Genomic DNA, 20,463 nt, shown 5'->3' with positions numbered 1-20,463 from the left:
TGCCCATTCTTTAATTTAGAAGACAGCACTGTAAAATCGATTTTCTCATAGAGACATACCTTAAAAAAAGATCTCCAGCAATACTTACATGAAACATTAGAACAACTCCAAGGTTTTATAATAAATATAGGTACAAGAAACAAAGAGAGGTTAATGTTCAACCATTTCAATAATATATCCAGTGGATTTTCAACACGTTTATTTTTTTCTTCAAGCATTTTATCAAGCATTCTTTTCTATGTGGGAGTTTCCACTGCTTCATCAATACCATCAGTGGTTTATATGGCTATTAGTACCACAAATTATTTATTAGAATTTTGATTGAAATAGGCAGCTTGAACAGAGGCAATTCAGAAAAAGAAAATCCTTAAAAATGTGCACTCTGAAACATTCAACATCACAGTTGCTATGGTTTTCTTTCTTAAAAAAAAGAAAAGGATCTAATTTTAACTTGCAGTTAAATGTAACCAGAGAAACATTATGAGAAAAAACATCTTGCTTGTTAGTCCACTAGTACACCTTGATATTTTTAAAAACACACTAAAAATATTTCTTCAGTAATTATGCATTGAACACCAACTAAGAGCAACAAATTGTAATCAGTAAAATAAAGGAAGCTAAAGATGACCCAGACAGGGTCTCAGCATTCTGGAGCTCATAGCTGGAGGTAGCGGTGGAACATGGGGAGGAGGGATGTATAGATAAACAACTTTATACAGAGGAGACACTATCTTATTACACTGTGAACTACTGGAGAAGTGGAAATGTGTCACAATCCTTTTACTATCCTGATGTCTAGTTCCTTCAGAGCCTGGAATATAATAGGCCCTCAATGCACATTTGTTATTCAAATGGGTGCGTGGCTGAGGTGAGTACTATGGTAGCAATAATGGACGCGCTTCTGTGGGAAAATGTGACTGATGCAGTTTCAAGAGATTTGCTTTTTAGAATAGGCAGAATGAGAGGTGTCCCTATGCAGGCAATTTTCTTTTCTTTTATCCAAGTACTCATAAGGATAGTCATCAGAAGGGAGAATGAATTTGGCTCACAGTGCTTGTTAAGAAATATAAGAGAAAGCACACCATGTAGTATCATATAAATAATAATAGCAACCAACAAGTACTCCCAGTTTATAAAGTTATCTCACTGGAGGGGCGCCTGGGTGGCTCATTCGGTTAAGCATCCGACTTCAGCTCAGGTCATGATCTCATGGGTCCTGGGTTTGGGCCCCACTTCGGGCTCTGTGCTGACAGCTTGGAGCCTGGAACCTGCTTCAGATTCTATGTCTCCCTCTCTCCCTGCCCCTCCCACACTCCCGCTCTATGTGTCTCAAAATAAATTTAAAAAACACATTAAAATTTATCTCATTGGATTATCCTATTTGTTTTTCATAGCTCTTTTGCCTAAGTATTACTACCTTCATTTTACTAATGAGGAAACCAAAAGATCAACTTGAAAGAGATCATCAAGAGAGTTTACTATATCTAAGATTCGAACCCAGGACATCTGCTGTCAAATTCCATACCTTTTGGATGATAGGATAATCAATTCCTGTGCACTGCACCACAATTTGATTGGGATTTATACTTTGCCTACCTTAACTTTTTTTTTAACTTAATAATCAGATACTAACTTTAATGCTTTTTTATTGCATAGAACTCCATTTAAAATGGTAAGAAAATGAACTGGCAATTTCTGGTTAGCAAGTATATGAACCAAATTTGTTGAGAAAGACATTAGATTTTAGATCTACTTCATTAACTAGTTAGTTAGTTGCAAGTGTAAGTGTGGCCTGTTATTTTCCAGCAGTCATTCAATTCAGAAAACACATGATGTGCACATTAAACTGCCACATGAGTGGATTCCAGGAACTTCAAACTTGAAATGACCAAACAATTTGCTGATCACTAAGTCACCAAATGGGAATAATGGCATCAAAGCAACTGTACTTCCTGTATCTGGTACATTGTGAACATTTGTCATGTCGCTTCGGAGAGAGCTCTAGAAAGGTGGCTTCATCAAGGTATTCTGTAGTGGAAAGAGCATTCAGGTTGGAGTTGCAAGAAAGGTTTGAATTCTGGATTTATTATTTATTAACTGAACATTCTGGGAGAAATTATCCAACTTCTCTAAGCATTATTTTCCTCCTCTGGAAATGGGAATGATTGGATACATGAGAATTATGTGAGAATCAAATGAAATAATTTATGTAATGGCACATAAATTAAGAGAAGAGGTGAGGTCATTACACAAGCAGCCTCCTGGAGCATCCCTTGGCTTTTTCAAAGGCTAAACCCTTTTGTCTGGATCCCATGTCTCTATATTATCAATGACTGTACTCTTACAATGTAACCAGAGAAACATGGTTTCTCTGTATCAATGACTGTACTCTTTCCATATCATTTCTTCCTCTCTTGCTTAATCCTGTTGATGTGCACACTAATTTAGCAATATCTTTTTTAAATTTTATTTTATATATATAGAGAGTGTGTGTGTGAGTGGGGAAGAGGGAAGGAGAGAGAATCTTAAGCAGGCTCCATACCCAACACGGAGCCTAATGTGGGGTTTGATCCCACGACCCTGGATCATGATCTGAGCTGAAATCAAGAGCTGGCCGCTAAACCAAGTGAGCCACCCAGGCACCCCACAGCAACACTCTGAAGAAAAACAAGCGCGCAAACTCCCCTGCCTCCACATCTTCCTGCTGCTATCCCCTGTTGCTGCTTCCATCCACTGCAAAATGGCTGAAGATAATTTTTTATATTCTCTGCATCTGTTTTTTCATCACATATTCTCTTCCCAAGCCACTCTCTTCAGACATCAGTCCCTACCATTCCATTAAGACTGCTCTTGTACAAAGAAATAACAGGGAATATGGTCAGCAATATTATAACAGCCTCATATGGTGACAGATGGTAGCTATTATGTGGTGAGCATAATATATAGAGAAGTTGAATCACTATGTTATACACCTGAAACTAATGTAATGTTGCATGTCAACTATTTTCAAATAAAAAAAATTAAAAGAAAAGAGAATTTTAAGAAAGGGTCCTCAAGATTTTCCTGTTTCTGGCCCTAGGCTCTCGTCTGCCATAGCACAAAGCCGCACTCTTCACAAGTGACATTCTTTAGCAGCGGACTTTTTGAAAAAGTTTTTTTTACTGTTTATTTATTTTTGTGAGAGAGAGACAAAGAGAGAGAGAGAGGGAGAGAGGGAGAGAGAGAGAGAGAGAGAGAGAGAGAGAGAGAGAGAGAGAGAGACAGCACAAGTGGCAGGGAGGGCAGAGAGAAAGAGGGACAGAGGATCTAAAGCGGGCTTGGTGCTGACAACAGAAAGGCCAATACAGGGTTCAAACTCATGAACCATGAGATCAAGACTTGAGCAGAAGTCGGACACGTAACTGATTGAGCCACCCAGGTGTCCCAGAACACTTCTCATCTTTTATGACACCATGCTCTTCCTTTTTTCTTGTTAGTTCACTGGCTGCATATTCTCAGGCTTCTGGGTTGGCTCTTCCTCTTATGTTCCATTTGAGAGGTGGAGCCATTTGTTTTCTCCAACTACATTTTCTCCTTAGGTGACTGGTCTAGTCCTATAGCTTCAAATTTCATCAAATACTCTTAACTCCTAGTGTTAAAACTCTAGCCCTTGTATACTCTCAGAATTTCAAAATTGTATACCCGACTGTCTATGTGACATCTCTGCTTGAATTGTCTAAGACGAATCTTAAAATTAAGCCCAAAACAAATCTCTTAATTTCCATTCCCTCAAACTGCCCCTCTTCCAGTCCTCCCCATTCCAGTGTATGCTCCCCACATCTATCCAGCTGACCAGGACAGAACCTTACAAAGTTATCTTTGATTCCATTTCTTTTTTTCACTTACCCACCATCCTCCAACCCATCATCAGGTCCTATGCATGGACTCTTTCTTTCAAAGTTTCACCTCTTTGCATATCCATAACAATACTTTCCTCTAGGCCCCAAGATCTCCTGCCTAGATTATGACAATTGCTTCCTCACACACAGCAATACAAATCATCCTTTTAAATGAAAATCGGATCCCACCACTTTCCTGCTTAAAACATTTCAAGGGCTGCCCATAACCCCTGGAATAGAATACAAATCCCTATGCCTCTTCTCCCTCTGAAAATTTAACACATCTTTCCTCCCTTTTCAGTCATTTAGCTTTCATTCTATTCTAATTTAACAAGTACACTCTTATCTTGGAACCTTTGTACTAGTTGGGCTGAAGTGTTTTCTTTACTGTGTTTCATGTTAGATCATAGCTTAAATGTTCCCAAAGAAACCTTCTCTGATGAATTAAATCTCTCCATATCACATATTACAGTGACGTTTACTTATATTTCATTAGTATCTATCTTCCTCCACCAGAATATAAGCTCTGTGAGAGAATGCATCATGAATGCCTAGCTCACTGCTGTATTTTCAGAATGTGCTTGACATAGAGTAGGTACACAATAAATATTTGTTGATTGGACAAATGGAAGATTGTATCTTACTGCACATTTAACAAAGAATTCAAAATTATCTTTGTCCCCCCTTGTTGCACCACATTACAAAGGCTTTGACAGTTTAGTTGAAAGTCACCTAAATAGAAGCCAGCTAGCTTCACCATTGAAAGCTTTTCCAGGCACTGTAGCATCCTGTTTCTTTTCTTCTCTTCCTTCCTCCTTTCCCTCCCTTCCCTTCCCTTTCTTTCCCTTTCCTTCCTCCTTCCTTTTTCCTTCCTTCCTCCTTTCCTTCCTTCCTTCCTTCCTTCCTTCCTTCCTTCCTTCCTTCCCTCCCTCCTTCTTTCTTTTCTTTTCTCTTTTCTTTTCCTTCCTTCCTTCCTTCCTTCCTTCCTTCCTTCCCTTTTTCTTTCTCTATTTTTACTGTTTGCTACCCTAAGTCAACAATATTTACGACACACCTACCATGGCCTCTTCTACTTTAATCATTATTAGGGAACAGATAATTTGTTTCCCCAATTCTTTGTTGTCATAAAATATGGCTCATATAGAACCAAAAGCACTAGAAAATTAAGACCTTTTTGGGAAAGTGATAATGGCACAACTTACTATCTTTACAAGTGTAGTCCACGGGGGCATGACTGTACTTCTCTAAAGTTTTTAATCTAATTTGATGGTAAAAAACAATAATTCATTTGCTGTTGCAGGTAGGGGAAGTAATGTTTCAGTGTACCTCACAGATATTTGGCTACATTTTTTTCAAGTTTACTTATTTTTTAGTAATCTCTACCCCTAATGTGGGACTCAAAAACTCACAACCCCAGATCAAGAGTCATATGCTCTTTAGACTGAGCCTGCCAGGCACCCCTGGCTACATTTCTCTTTGAAACCTAAATATAATCAGCCTGTCAAATTCATGGATATCCTTAGAGAAAGTTCAAATTTTGTTTTGTTTCTTGGCAAACATTGCTCTGTTCTTTTATTGAAGTACTCCAAGTTTCCATTTATTTAAGAGATCAAGACTGTACAGATGTGTAAAGAAATTTTCTCCCTTTAACTTTGTTCACCTCTTTAATTCTGTTGATACAGTTCTTAATTCTTAGATTTTCACATTTTGTTTCTTAAACTATAACTCAGAATTGTAGGAGGAGAGACTTTCAACATACTCATATCTAATCTTATTTTGTTGATGCAGAAATGGATTCTTGGGCAGGTGAAATGACCTGCTCATGATCATACAGCAAATTAGTACTTATAAACTGTATCTTGCTGTTCTCACAGTACTTTCTACCTCACTCCACTGCCTCCCACCATAATACACAAAGTGAATTGTTATCACAATTGCCATTTACAAATGAAAAAAACATATATTGGATAGCTCAGTGTTTGTTTGTAGAGTCACAAAATTAATGAACAGTAACCATGAAGATTTCATATTTTTTAATGTTTATTTATTTATTTTGAGAGAGAGAGAAAGTGAGTAAGCAGGGGAGGTGCAGAGAGAGGGAGAGAGAGAGAATTCCAAGCAGGCTCTACGCTGTCAGCACAGAGCCAGACGTGGGACTTGAGCCCACGAACCATGATATCATAACCTGAGCTAAAACCAAGAGTCGGACGTTCAACTGACCGAGCCAGCCAGGCACCCCTATTATTTTTTGATCTACCCTTTTTTAATTTCTTAATTGTTCTCAAATATATTTTAAAGTTAAATCTGTCCAGAAGTGGAAACTGTATATTAAAAAAGAAAAATAATAATAAAAAAACCAACTTTCTGTTGGCAATAATTTAAATTTATGGAAAAGTTATAAGAATAATATCAAGAATAAGAGAATATATCAAGAATTATAAGAATAATATCAGACACACAGACATATACATTTATTAGTTATTCTTCTGGAATCATTTGTAAGTTGTATACATCATGCCTCATTAGCCCTTATTAATTCAGTGCACGTTTCTTAAAATCAGTAATTATCTTATGTAACACAATATATTTATCAAATGTATTGACTTTAACACTGATACAATACTATTGTCTAAACTATAGTCCTGATTCCAATTTTGTCAGTTGTCTTGATAATGTCCTTTTAGTATTTTTCCCCCCAGTATAAGATTCAGCCTAAGATAATGTATTGCATGTAGCTGTCATGTCTCTTCAGTTTCTTTTGCTCTGGAACACTTCCTCAGCCTTTCTTTGTCTTCTATGGCATTGGCATTTTTGAAGAATGTGAGTCAGCTATTTTAGAATCTACCTCAATTTGGGTTTGTCTGATATTTCTACATGATTAGATTTAGGTTAGGCATACCCAGTCAGAATGCTACATAATGATATTGTGTCTTTTTCTAGGTATCACTTTGGAGGCACCCAATGTCCACTTGTGTTTCTTTGGTAATGTCAATTTTAATCACTTGGTCAAGATGTTAGATTTCTGGAACAGTTGCAACTTAAAAGTGGTCTCTGGGGAGATACTTTGAGACCATGCAATTATTCTGCTCCTCATCAAACTTCACTCTCTGTTTAGCATCCACTGATGATTCTTGCCTGACCAGTCTTAACTATGATGATTGCAAAATGGTGATTTTCTCTTCTCAATTTATAGTATTACTAGACTGCTTAGATGGAGAGTTGACCATCACTAAAGTATTTGATAAAAACATGCATTTTTGTGAAATACTCTATTGTTTCTTGACTTCATATATCTTCATTTTGTAATTTTTTTAAAAAAAGTAAAACCTGTGTTTTTGAGAAATACAGATTAAGTAAAAGTGTACAAAAACATTTAAGTAATAGGCACTACTTTGTTTCAAGACATTTAAAAATAAGAGAACTAAATCTTTAGCAACAGAAGGGAATCATAAGGCATACCTACTCTAATTCCTTCATTTTGGAGATAAGGGCAGAGAGGGCACATCCCCACTTGGTGGTAACAGAGTCTGGTTCTAGGTTTCCATCACATCCACATTAAATGTAATCAAAACTTATTTGTTAAAAACATAGTATCTTCATTAGTTGGAAGCAAAAAACTCATTGGATCAAGATAAGAGTAGATTGACACAGTGGTGATTTAAAAATATCCACCTGTTAAGAATTCATTAATTCATTCAATTATTCATTCATGATTGACTAAGCAACTACTCTCTGTCATGATCTGTGTCAGCACCAGGATGCAATGTTGAACCAGAGATCACCTCTACTCTCAAAGAGTTTATGATTCAGTGGGCTATCCTATGTTAGTATGCATCAGAATCCCCTGAGGCCTCTTAGTTTCCAGGCCCCACAGATTTTGACTCACTAGGTCTGGGGTGATGTATAGGTATCTGCATATTTAATAAGCAGAGGAGGGCTATAGTAGAAATACAAGAGATCCAAAGCTTTAATATGGTTACTATATATGCACTATATTCTGAGTCTCCTACTCTACCCTCCTACCACTTGAAATTAAATGTATTAGTAAAATAAATAAATAAATAGATAAATAGGTAAAAACCATGCCAAACCATAAAATAAAATTTTAAAGTGTTCAACAAGGTTCAGATATTATTATGATAACTACTTTTTTGCAGTGTTAAATGCTAGACCAAATTTTTCCAGAAAAGTATTTGTGGGTAATGATATTTACAGGTGTCCTAAACATGCTCATGGTCAGCTTATTTCAGGGGATTCTGACACAGTGGTCTGGTGAGCATGCTGGCCCTGGGCCAGCGCATTCATATGTTTTATTTTGCTGAGGTACAACTGGTCCCTGAGTTGGCGCTGATGAAGCTGACTGCCAGGAAGACAGAGACTGCATTAGCTGTTGATGCTAAAGAAACATTTAAGGCCTTACCTTCCCCAAATGAAGTTTATAAGGATGGATTATTGGTATCATTCATTCAGTAAACAGACACTTGTTGGGTTCCTACTAAGTGAAAATACTGGGCTAATTCCTTGGGGATTACAAAGATGGACACATGGCTTGTGCTTCATAGAAGCTTGAAAGCCAGAGATAAGAGCTGCTATATGTCTTTCCTGGGAGGGTGTTCCAAGCTTAAGAATCAAAGTAGCATAGAGGACAGGTCACATTTTTTGGACGTAGAGAGATATGGGTTCAAATCCTAACTCTGTTTTCTTACTGAAGAAACTAACCCTTCAGAAAATGTTGGAATAAGACTGTTCACGTGATTTGCCTGAGAATCAATGGCATAATGTTGTATCTCACTTACCATAGAACCTGATAGGGAAGAGGAAGAGGAAGAGGAAGAGAGAGAGATCTATTTATCTGCCTATCTATGCATGCCAAGACATTTCACATAAATGTTCCAGTCAAAAGTAGGGTTTATCTGATTTCTTTCAAGATTTTCAGTTTGATATTTTACTAAAGATGATGTAATTATAAGGTGCTTTCAAATAGAAATCTTTGGATCTTGTATATATTTGTTTAAGTTATTGTTGCACAAATAACTTTTTTATATTTAATTTGACTTCCTTGCCTCCCTTCTTGAAGGCAGCAGACCCAGTTTATAAGCCTGTGAACTACTGTTGGCTGCTGCCTTCCTTCCCAGTGAAAGATACAAGTTGGTAAGTACCACGCATCTTCCCTTCACCCCCTCCAATACCCCTCTGCCTCTGGCTCAGGTCGCTCAAAGCACAGATCCCCTCTTACACATTCCCAGGTTTGAAACACATAGCCTCATTTTGAAGTATAGCCAGTTTCCCTCTAATTTCCTCTGGAATATAAAAAGGGGTTAAAGAGAGTGAAGAGGTCTCTCTGGCTCTCCTCTACCATACACACTACACTGCCCCTTAACCCTCTCATAAAAAATTATATATATGTATATATATGTGTGTGTATATATATATATACATATATATATACACACACATATATATACATATATATGTGTGTGTGTAAAGAAAAATAATAATTTAATTTCTTCCTTCTATATTTTTTTAGTGTTATTATTTGAAGATTTCTTTTTAATCTTTTTCTAGTATAAGTGATGATACTTATTTTTGCAGAAATGCATTTGTCTGAGGGAGAAATTAATTTTAGAATTAAGACAGAGGAGATATCAAAATAGTTTATAAATGCATTTTTTTACTTGTTCAATCAGGTTTCAATTACACTTAATGAAGATTTACAGGTTTATGGAATTGAGAAATATTTGAAAACTGATTGTATATTAATTATCCACTAGTATTTTCCTAATTAATCTTAGAAAAAGAGAACCATGAAGTCAAAGAACTGCTTAGAAAGAAGTTTTGATGTGTATCAAACTTAACACAAAGCCATACTTTATAAATTAGTAATTTTTTCAATCTGAATCTGCCAAAATATATCATTCAAACTATGTGGTTACATGTCAGCTGCTAGGGGTGAAGGAAAGTAGTTTGCAGCAGATCAGAACAGTTGTTGAGAAAAAACAGAAAAGCAGGATAAAATACCAAATCATCTGTTGAGTGTACTAGGGCACTGGGGAGGCAATGAGAAATGAAGAGAGCATACAGCCATTTTCATCCTAGGGGCATCTGCCACTTGGGCATAGGGAGGGAACTAAGAATCTCAGCATCACAGCTGAGGAAGAAGCACCCTTGGGTGATAAAAAAAAACCACACAGAGTTGTTTACCACCTCAAAAAATGCCATTTTCTAGGGCTTAATGAGGCAGAATGCTAAAGACCTACATGGAAAGACTGCAAGCCAATGCAAACTTTGGCAGTCTTGTGACAGGGACCTGCAGGAGGAAGGGCCTTGAACCAGAGACAGAGGTAGACTCTTTCCAGGGTTGCAACCCGGCCTCAACCTGGAACCGTTTATGATTAAATTATGATGAAATTCCATGTTATCTGTCTAGTGAAGAGAGGGATGAGTTCATTACAGAGGAAGATACATCTGAATCCTCTATAATATTCTATACATAATATACAGTCTTTAATAAAAATTATTAAGTATGCTCTCCAGACTCCCCAAGATAACATAACCAAGAAGCCAAAAGTTGACAACAGAAATGCACCCATAGATAAACATGATATTGAGTCAGTTAAAGAATTTAAAATAACTCTAATTTTTTGAATATCAAAACAATAGGGGGTGAAAAATAAGGAATTTTATTAGAGTATTCAAATCTGTAAAAAATGATCAAATAAAAATTCTAGAACTGAGAAATACACTTTCTGAGATTAAGTCATTAGATAGATTACACAAACTGATTTTTAGGTGCAGAAGAGAGGGGATTAGTAAATTCAGGGAACAGTAGAAAATATCTGAATTTAATCAGAAAAGTGGAGTAATGAAAAATATAAAGGAACTTCAGAGAAATGTGGAATACAGTGAAAAAACCTAACAGAAGTGTAGTCGGAACCCGAGAAGGATCAGAGTGAGAATGAAGAGGAATCAGGGAAGAATTGCAGTAAGGAATGAGGAATAACTGCAGAATTAAATATATGGCCATATACACATAAAAATGAATATTGATTGTCAGCTGACTGTATAAAACAATAACAGAAATGTTTCAACCAAGTTTAAAATATATGTAGAATTAAAAGAATGGCAATGATGACACAAAAGATGAGAAAAAGTGAATGGAATTAAAGAATTCTAGTGTTCTAAAATTAGTAGGAATTTGGTAAAAAAATCATTTCCATTAGATTGTAATAAGTAAAGCGTTCATATTCTAATTGGGGGGGGCAATGTTGAAGAATAGTAAAAGAATGTATAACTAACAAATTAATTAAGAAAAAACTAAACATTTTTGATTCATCCAAAAATAAAGGCAAGAAATGAAAGAAAAAGGGTCAAATAAAAACCAGGTAATAATATGGTAGATAGAAACCAACATGTACCAGCAATTACTTCAGATTTAAAAATATTAAACATTCTAATTAAGAGTCTAAGGTTATCACACTGGAAAAAATATGAACCCCAGCTATATTCTGCTTATGATAGATATACCCTAAATATAAGAACATAGGAAGGTTAAGAATAGAACTATGCACAAGGACACAGCATGCAAATATCAACCAGGATAATGTGATGGGTCTAACTCTTATCAGACTAAGTAGACTTTATAGTAAGGAGCATTACTAGACATAAACAAGGTGTGGTAGTTATTTATTTACTGTCTTTCAACTCCAAAAGTATCCTTCACCCATTTTTACTAGAACTGAATTCTGCATACCACATTTCTCTTTTTCCAGCTGGCCACCAATAGAGGGTACTAGAGAAACACTGCAAAGTTGCAAGGAAAAGAAAGGACTTTTCCTTCTAGTGTTCTGGTTCAACCAGTAGCTTGTGGATCTAAGCCAGCATTTTGTAAGAGTCCAGGCAGCATTTATCTCTGCTGTTGTGGCCCTCACAAAAGGGGTCTTTTTGGCAAGTTTCCTCATCACATCCTCACTTTTCTTCCAGTTGCCAGGTAAGGGAGTCTCATTTTAGTTACTATTTGTGGGCAGTGAGTTCCAAGGGCAGGTACATCCTCTGCTCAGAGGTTTGAATCTTAGCCTTGCAGAACCTCCTCTAAGATTCCACATTCTTTTTTTGTTTACTTTCTCTCAGCTCTAAGAGGAGTAGCCTGCTTGCTTCAGGCCCTAACTCTATAATCCTTGGAGTTCTCTTTCTGCTCTTTTTAGTAGCTAGTCACTTTTTAATTCAGTTAACAATTCTTTGTAGTAAATCTGTTTAATGTAGTTTCTGTTTTCTGACTGTAGCTTAACTGATATAGAAGGATATTTTAAACAATAATTATACTAGTATAATTAGTGTAGTATAATAACTAGTATAGTATAATTCTAAATCTGTATTCAGTCAATAACATGGCTTTAAAATACATAAAGCAAAAAATTCACAGAAAATAAGAGGACAAATTAACACATCTCCAATCATAGTAAAAAATTTAACAGAACTTTCCCAATAGCTGATTGATTTTCAGAACCCCTCATCCTAAAAAAAAGAAAAAGAAAAAAGAAAAGGAAAAGAAAAAAAAAACTTTTAAGGACACAGACGTTCTGAGTAACACAAGTAATGAACTGGACCTAATTGATACATGTAGAATCCTGCATCAAAGAACATCAGAATGTGCATTCTTTTACAAATGTACCTGAAACCTTTACCAAAATTGAACATAGCTTAGTTGTAAGTCAAGCCACAACAAACTTCACATTTTATATGGAAATAAGAATAGCCAAGATAAACCTGAAAAACAAAGCTGGAGAATTTAAGCAAATAATTGAGAATTATTACAAAGCTACAATAATTAAAGCATGATGGTTTTGATGCAAACGTAAATAATTAGACCATCTGAAAAGAATAAAAAGCTCAGAAATAGACCCACACATAAATGACCAGTTAATTTATGAGGTGAGTGACCCTGCCATGAAAGGAGGAAAATTATGGTCTTTTAAATTAATGGTACTTGGCTAAGTCCAATGGAAAAAATAAATTTCACTCCTACATTACATAATACACAAAAATTAATTCCAAATACATTGAAAAACTAAACATAAAAGCCAAGTTCTTAGAAAAAAAAACATAAACTATTTTCATGACTTTGGAGTAAGCAAAAATATCTTAGGCAGGACACAAAAATTAATAAATTGGAGTAGGTTATAAGTAATAACATTACTTCAGTAAAATACACCATGAAGAAAATGAAAAGGCAGTTCATGGAATAAGAGAAAATACTGGTAATACATAATATTTGACATAGATTCATTCAGAATATCTAAAGGACTTCTATAAATCAATATGAAAAAGGCTGAAAATCCAGTAGAGAAATGGATCAAAAATTTTAGTAGATGTGTCACAAACAAGGATTTCCAAATGACTAATAAACTTATTAAAAAGTTGCCAACTTCATTAAATATCCAAGGAATGTAAATTGAAATCCCAGATTAGATGCAACCACAAATCCACCAGAATGATTAAAATAAAAAAGATAGACTATACCAAGTGTTGGAAATTATATTGTGTAACTGGAACTATTACATACAGTTTATATGAATGCAAATTTGTACAACCACTTTGGAAAACTGGCAGCACCTAGTTTCTCCTATACCCTATGTCTGGGGAATTTTTTTTTTTCTCCCATAAGCCTGGCAGAAATGCATACTTATGATAAAAAATACACATGGACAAGAATGTTCTCAGTAGCACTATCCATAGCAATAAAACATTAAAAATATTCCAACGTCAATCAACACTAGAAAAGAGATATAAATCGTAGAATATTTATATAATGAAAAAATATTATATGGCACTAGAATAAATGAACTACAAATACAAGCAATCACATGAAAGAATCTCACAAGTAAAATGTTGAGGGATACAAAAGAATATACGCTGTATAATTTATTTTTAAAAGGGTCAAAATTAATTTGTGGTGTTAGAAGTCAGAAAAGTGGTTACTATTGAGAGGGTGGGTAGTAAGTGAAATGGGCCAGGAGGGTGTTCCTGGGCTTACTGATATCACCATTTATTATCTATCTATCCATCCATTCATCAATCTATTGATCTATATCACACTGTACATTTACAATTTGTATACTTTACTAAATATGTTATATATCAATAAAAGGTTTACATTAAGAAAATGACAGACCAGGACAGGTTGAAATTTCATAAACTGCATGGGATATGCAGAAGTTGTTTGCTGTCATTATCATAATTTTTTAAAGTTTAGTTATGATGAAAGAAAAAAAATCCCTCTGTGCTTCCTCACTTATGACCAATCTCCTTACAACTGTTTGATATATTAATTGGTAAGTATGATGACCTTACAACCAGATCAATGACCTCAGGACCAACCTTACTTCAGTCAATACTCAATCCTAAGGAAAAGGTGTGAAGAAGGATGTCTCAATACTGAGGACAGAAGGGAGATTTTTTCAAACTATAGCTCTCTCCTCCCCACCCCCAATTCTATCCCACTATTCCTGACAGCATATTATAGATAATAAAGATCTGAGAGAATAAAAAAAAATTGAGAATTAGGGAGATGGAAAAATGAGTGGAAAACGGAGGTAGTCATCTGCCATTGGAAGATGAGAACAAAGACAGATGACCAGGCTAGCATGGGTAGTAGTTGAACAGATTCTGTAACAACAAAGTAACAAGGCCCATGGAAGATAGAATTTCTGGGAGAAAAGGGGGAAAATGGCAACTGCATGAAAAGATAAAGCTTCTATGAACTTCAGATTATCTCTACTTTTCTACATTTATGGAATTTGTCAATGAATGTATGGGCAACATCTGAAGGGATTCTGTATATAGGTTGAAATGTTTAAATTCATAAATAGTATCATTTTTAATGTATATAAAATCTTGTCCCTTAGGCTGGTAATGACCCTCATGTTTAACATAATGTTCCCTTCACTGTTGATTACATTAGTTAATATAAAATATGGGGACATTAACTGAGATCTGAACTTTTGAGAATCTTTAATTAAGCCTTGCCCCTAGTACCTAAGGAGATTTAGATGCCTTCTATGTGTTCCTTCCTCTAGCATTCTCCTTCTCTGAGCAGTATTCTGTGGACTCTCAAAACACACACACACACACACACACACACACCCTTACCTTCCAAGAGTAAACACTAGGTATGTTCAGCCTAGGAATATACTGAGAGCTGACTGTGGAGGCCATGGGCTATTGCAATCCCCTTTTTTTCCCCTACAATTAAAATTTAGGTTTCCAAATGTCTGCTCTACAGGGATGTGAAGTAGTTATTATGTCATGGTTTTTATTCCTTACACCTTCACGTTAACAAAATTGAGCTGATTTTTAACAATTTAAATGCACTTTTTTTTGGAAGGGGGTGACAATACAATGTCTTCTCAAGCTATAACTTAGGTGATCTTTAAAGACATCATTGAATTCTTCTGCTTGAGTTATGCTGGCTAATAGGAATTTAAGTGCTAACTAGTGGGAAAGCATTGAAGCATTCATGCATGTGAAATCAGATGAACACCCACAATGTGGAATTTCCTAAGGAAAGTTATTCTAGCGAAGAAACACAGGCCCAGGTTGAGTGCCAGTAACTTTCCAACTAACATGTGCAGCTATCATCCTAATAAGTAACAACTGAAGGTGCCTAAAGTAAAGTAAGGCCAGCATTTTCAAGTCCATATTTTCAAACACATTTAAAAAACACCAACTCAAACAGAGTTATATGCAATTCCCTTCCTCTGTTGAAGAAATTTAATCTTAGTTTCTAAATTTTGGTTCCATGTATCAATGTTTACTCTTGAAAGGCACATGCACAACTTATTTAAGTAAATCTTAAATAAACAAATCTTATTTACCTTAATAAATAGCAATGTGTCAATGAGATTATTTAATAAGCAATGTTGTTATTTATTAAGATTTAACTTTTACTTAAGTAAATAGCCAGATAGAACAACTAATTCACCTGTGAAAAGAAATTGAAATCAAAAGCTCTGATTTCTATTAGTGATTTTTATTTCTGTTAGTAATTATAATATTAGTCTTCCTGAAACATTTTATTTAAAATGATCTATTTAAAAACTATTTAAAACTATTTACTTAGAACTATTCTATTTAAATCAATTTTCTACTTGTCATGCAATTCTAGGTTGCAATGTGATTTCAGCTTCTACTCATCAAGGTTAAAGGGACACATTCTAATACATATCCTGTGTCAAATCAGTTCAATTACCTTTCAAAATTGCCTAAAATTGTGAAATACTGGTGGTTCAAATACATGACTCTAAGATATTTCATACTAAGTGTATATCACATCATGCGGTGGTAAATAAATTTATGCCCAAGCCTTTCTAAAAAGTAGTAGAGGTAAAGCTGAATCTTTGCTATCATGTTTATTTTACAGCAGTTTTTCCCATCATATAATTTAGGATGATGTTGATAACAATCATGGCCATTGGGTCCTCAGTTTCCTCATTTACAAAATGGTGTTAATGATAATATCTGCCTCATGTGGTTGTTGAGAAGAGTAACAGAAGAAGGTTACCTGATAATAGTAGGTGCTCAATAAATGTTAACTATTATAATATTGTTATTGCCATTTTTATTATTGCTGTTATTGCTCAGAAATTTTAAAAAATTGGATAATTAGGAAAATGTTCTTTATATTGGACACATGGATCATGCTCATTTATCATGTATATTTTTAAATTTAGCCAGAGCTGTGATAAGTTATAGTCTCTCCTTCAGTGATCTTTAAGCTAGACTGCTGTAGTATTTTATTTTATTAACATCCCTGAAAAAATTCAAAAAGGCTCTTCATAGGTGCAAAATGTAATAACTTGAATGTTACTTTCCAGGAAGATGACTCAATATATTTTACCCGAGTAAAGAGACAATATTCTGGGCTCCCGGATATAAAAGGATTTAAAAACCCTTGAGCATATGGTGTTTGTATGGCTTTTGTTACCATAGCCTACCTTTATTGGGGCACCTATTTATCTATTTTCAACTGATGTGTCACATAAAAGAAAAATAAAGACAGAAATTGCAGTCAAATTCTAGAGAGAATGTTGTTTTAGTAGAGAGATGTGGTTTTAGTAGAGAGATGTGGTTTTAGTCATCGTGTCTTAATTTGAAAATATTCTCCTGCAGTAAGGAATAAACTGTGGGTTTATGACTAGAGATCAGTTGAAGGTTCTATATCTCCTGATTAGGATTCATGTTCATTTGTTGTTTTCTTTTAAGTTGTAATCAATGTCCAATGTGCTAGTTTCACTGCTCAGAAGATGAATAACTTTATGCATTTAGGGCAGTTTCTTTTACAAGCAGTTCATTCTGAACAGTGGCAAAAAAAAATAAAAAGGTGTTTTTCCTGAGTGTCTTTTAAAATTATTTCTCTTTGGAAATATCTTTAAAAATGACCAGACTGGAAGTTTTAGCCATTTGGTTATAATAACACTGATGAGTAACAGACTGAGCAGGGTTGAACAGGTACTTAAATGAAAAGTCCACTTTGGGAACAAAAAAAATCTCAGTTCTGTCTTGATTATGTACTTGTGTTGCACACCATGGCAACTCACCAACTTAGGTTGGTTCTATGCACTTGAAAAAGAGGTTTAAAACTGTTTTAAACTTCTGTGAAACACTACACAACATAATCTTGCCTTCAGCTGAGTCCCTTTATCCCCCATCAGAATCAATATTCCATTCTTTATTCAAATCAGGCCAATGAAGAAAACTACAGAATGTGTATAGAGTTAGGCAGTTTGAAGGATTCTGGCCCATTTCTTCCTTCCAGTACAATCTTTTTCTCTTCTCTCTTACCTTTCACTTTATAAAGATATTTGAGCTCTTGCCACACATGAAAAAACAAAAACGAAAACATAACCCTGTAAAATATTATTATTGGGTCCTAATCAAATTAATTTTTCCATTTGGAGGAAAGCAGTACATCCAGCCTGCAATAATATTTAAAAGAGCACCTGAATGGCATCCAAGGTCTAACTGGTGAAATGTGAAAGATCCAAAGCCCTTTGGTGTGCATAATAACATTATTAGCACACTAAATTTAATCAGAAAATGTTAAATTATCAATAGAAATAAATTTTCATGCATTTATTTCAAACTAGTGGCTTACTGAAAATGGCAAACACTTAGCTGGTGTTTTAAAAACAGAGATCCTTCCTGATACCTATAAATACTTCATAAACAAGGAATGTGAAATTTTACTTTATTTATTTTTTATTTTAGAGAGAGCACAGCAGGGGAGAAGGGGCAGAAGGAGAGAAAGAATCTCAAGTGGGCTCCACACCCAGGTCAGGGAGGGGAGGTGTGACGCCAGGCTCCGCATGGGGCTTGATCCCACTACCCTGGAATCATGACCCTGGCCAAAATCAAGATTCAGACGCTCAACCAACAAAGCCACCCAGGCACCCCAAGGAATGTGCAAGTTTAAGCAAGGTTGACAGCTATTTTTCATTGCTCATGCTGAACCACCTTTGCACGGTAGGCTCCTTGTGAACGACGTTCATTCACAGATTCAATGATTCACTCACTCATACATGGAACAACACATTTTATGCCAGGCATGTTAGAATACATGGATGGAAGACAATGGTCTGTGTCTGAGAAAAAGAGCTCAGATTATCTCCTAGCCTACTACTCAGTAGCATTCAATATCTTCAGTCCACGGTCACATCATGAGTTAAGGAGACAACAAACATCTCTTTTGCAAATGATTAAAAAACAAACAAAAAAACCACTCTGTACTGTGAAATAGTCATCCTCTTTCACGTGATTACAGGTAGATGTCCTCAAAATATACACTTCATTGAGAAATACAAGTTAGGATAAAACAAAACAACAAAAAAATCTATTACTCAGAAACCAAATATGATCCTAGCTTTCCCTTTCTCATCCAAGTGGGAATGAGATACGGCGGGTCAGTGAACTGGATAGGGAAACACTTTGGAACTCCCTATCTTTCAACTGCCTGCATAAAAATGATTCCTCGGCTATTTATTAGGGTTATCTACAAGCAACGTTCCTTGTTCTTCGGTGCGAAGGAAGACCAGAAGCCCTGGGTTTCCACAATTTACTTGTGCTTTCCCCTGAAGGTCACCACCCTTCCTTCCCACCCAGCCAGTAAAAGTGAAAAGTTTTAATTGAGCGCACTTGAACTTCTTCCTACCTATTGAGCTGTGGGTCAACCCAGCGGGGGCGGGGCGAAGCTCTGGACTCCCAGCTGCTGCATCTGCACAGGCCCGAGTCCAAACGTCCCAATCTGAGACCACGCCGGTCTGTGCGCTCGCGGGGGGCGCGCAGGTTTGAAACGTCACGTTCCGCGCGACTCCGCCCCGCCCCTCCCCGAGGTGCTCCACCCGCGAGACCTGGCAGGCTTCTCCGTGACATTTCTGTACAAGGCGCGATTTTTTTTACCTTGAAAAAAAAAAAAAAGTTTGTATTTTTGCTTCTGGATTCTAAAAGTAATATGATACTTAAGAATAATTTGTAAAATTCCAAAATGTGTACATAATGTAAAAATTACCTGTATTCTAAAGAGAAACACTAAGAACACTTATTGTGTATCTTTGTGGTCTTTTTGCTAAGAATAGATAGAAATAAATAGATCGTGCCTCTTCTCGGCCTCTAACATAAATATGCAGGTATCATATACATAAATAAACTTTATAAAGTTTTGTACATTTAAAAAAAATGTTTAATGTTTATTTATATTTGAGAGAGAGAGAGAGAGTGTGGGGGGGGGGGGAGGGGCAGAGAGAGAGGGAAACACAATCTGAAGCAGGCTCCAGGCTCTGAGCTGTCAGCACAGAGCCCAGAGCGGGACTCAAACTCGTGAGCTGTGAGATCATGACCTGAGCCAAAGTTGGTTGCTTAACTGACAGCCACCCAGGTGGCCCAGACATCTTTTTTAAAGAACAATATTTTTACTCTAAAATATACATATGTAGGAGTTCAAACCCTGATTGTATGTATTAAGGAGAACAGCCGTGTATCTATCTTCTCTACATTTAGGAAGAATATTATTAACACATTTGAAAAAACCTATGTAGGGGCGCCTGGGTGGCGCAGTCGGTTAAGCGTCCGACTTCAGCCAGGTCACGATCTCGCGGTCCGTGAGTTCGAGCCCCGCGTCAGGCTCTGGGCTGATGGCTCGGAGCCTGGAGCCTGTTTCCGATTCTGTGTCTCCCTCTCTCTCTGCCCCTCCCCCGTTCATGCTCTGTCTCTCTCTGTCCCAAAAATAAATAAAAAACGTTGAAAAAAAATTAAAAAAAAAAACCAAAAAACAAAAAACCTATGTACCTCTAAGGATTGCATCATTCTGCTAAAAACTGTTACTAATTGTATGACATTCCCTTGCTTTTCCTTATCGTTTAACAAATCATATAGGTATCACTTTTTATTGAAATATGGTACACGTACACAAAAATGAATTAAACTGCAAGTATGTTCAATGAATTGTCATTAAGTGAACTCAGCAGGGTAAGCACGATCCAAATAAAAGAAGTAAAACATTTCTACCACATCAGAAGCCCTTTCTAATCACTACCTG

The 20,463-nt window shown here is 35.9% G+C and overlaps 1 protein-coding gene across 4 annotated transcripts in view; it reads right to left on the bottom strand.

Annotated features, from left to right (window-relative positions):
- SPATA16 (spermatogenesis associated 16) overlaps positions 1 to 19,198 on the bottom strand; it is a 241,745-nt gene extending 222,547 nt beyond the window's left edge. For all 4 annotated transcript variants that reach the window (XM_007077091.3, XM_007077092.3, XM_042956736.1 and 1 more), the window contains exon 1: positions 19,081 to 19,198. The gene's annotated coding sequence lies outside the window, so the exon portion shown is untranslated. The remainder of the gene's footprint in view (positions 1 to 19,080) is intronic.
- Between the last annotated feature and the right edge of the window lie 1,265 nt (positions 19,199 to 20,463).

This window comes from Panthera tigris, chromosome C2 (assembly GCF_018350195.1).
Source record: "Panthera tigris isolate Pti1 chromosome C2, P.tigris_Pti1_mat1.1, whole genome shotgun sequence".
NCBI lineage: Eukaryota > Metazoa > Chordata > Mammalia > Carnivora > Felidae > Panthera > Panthera tigris.
This window is presented reverse-complemented; position numbering and strand designations above follow the sequence as displayed.